We start from the raw sequence: 1,306 nt of genomic DNA on the forward strand, positions 1-1,306 counted from the left end.
CAAGTGGCTTTTCTTGAGTGCCCCATAAACCTGGAGTAAATCAGCCTCACGGTGCCGGGGCTATTTCCTACCCACCATTCCCTCCACAGCTCCGTGCTCGTGGCACAGGGCAGGTCATAGTCAAAAGAAAAACCTGAGGGTGATTCACTAAGAGTCTTTTCAGTCTTCCTACATCTGGGCGCATCTCGGAAAATGAGCTGTGGCTGCCCCTGCAGAGCAAACTGAGCCTCAAGGCAGTACAAGGAGCTCACACGCACTGGCAGGCCACAGGCTGCAAACCTCTCCCTGCAATACCAGCAGCACCTTGGGGTTTATTTATCTAACCTGCTTTTAAAGACTGCCAGTGATAGAAACTCCACCACCTTCCCAGACAGTTCATCCCTGCACCTCCCTGCTCTGTTAGTTAGAAAGGTTTTGCTACGGTTATCCTGAATCCTTCCAGCGATCATTTAAGCCCTTTATCTCCCTGTGAACACGCAGAACAAATTAACTCTCTTCCTCTCTTCAGCAACCTCTTATGTATTTGAAAACTGCTCTCTCGTCTTCTCTTCTTTAGGTTAATGCCAGTGCTTTTGGTGTTTTCCATGGTCATGTTTCTAATGTCCAGGAATTCTGGTGCTCCAGTGGCTGTCTCTTGCCAGGAGCTGTGCCCTTGAGCAAGACAGGACCCTCCTGGCACTGCAGCTGTGCAGGGGCTGCTTTGCATCCTCGGAGCCCTGTTCCCATCAGGGCACATCTCTGCTGAGTAGCATCCTTTAAATTTTGGTAGTGAACCAGGCAGTGAGGATATTTGGTAGAGATGGAATCTTCCACACCAACCAGAAAATTGCTGCAGCACATTTTCCACAGAGCAGGCCAGTTGGCCGGACAGCAAATGAAGTGGGATTCAGAAAATGGGTGGGTTCAGACAGCTTCTGAGTGGGCTTTTAAGGACATTTCTCAGCCTGGGATGTAGAAAGCTCTGTTGCACACCTGAGATCAGCCCCCAGCAGAGCTTCAGGCATGGTTGCAAAAGAAAACTCTAGGGAAGAAGAAATCACTGTCCAGTCTCACTGTTACCCAGACAGCCTCTCCTGAATAAAATTGCTGCTGTTAAACACAAAAGGTGTAAGATTAGTTGGAGAAATTGCAACTCACTTATTCTCTGCATACTTTAGACCGCTGCATTTAACTCACTAGCACTGTAGCTGAAAATTCAACTATAATAATAAACAGCAAAGGGCTCTGCCCTGGACTCTGAGCTGCCACTTGGCAGGAGGTAGCAGCCATGGGAAGGCAGCTGAGCCTCTGCGCCCTTTTGCTCAGC

This window comes from Strigops habroptila, chromosome 9, assembly GCF_004027225.2.
Source record: "Strigops habroptila isolate Jane chromosome 9, bStrHab1.2.pri, whole genome shotgun sequence".
In the NCBI taxonomy this organism is placed as follows: Eukaryota; Metazoa; Chordata; class Aves; order Psittaciformes; family Psittacidae; genus Strigops; species Strigops habroptila.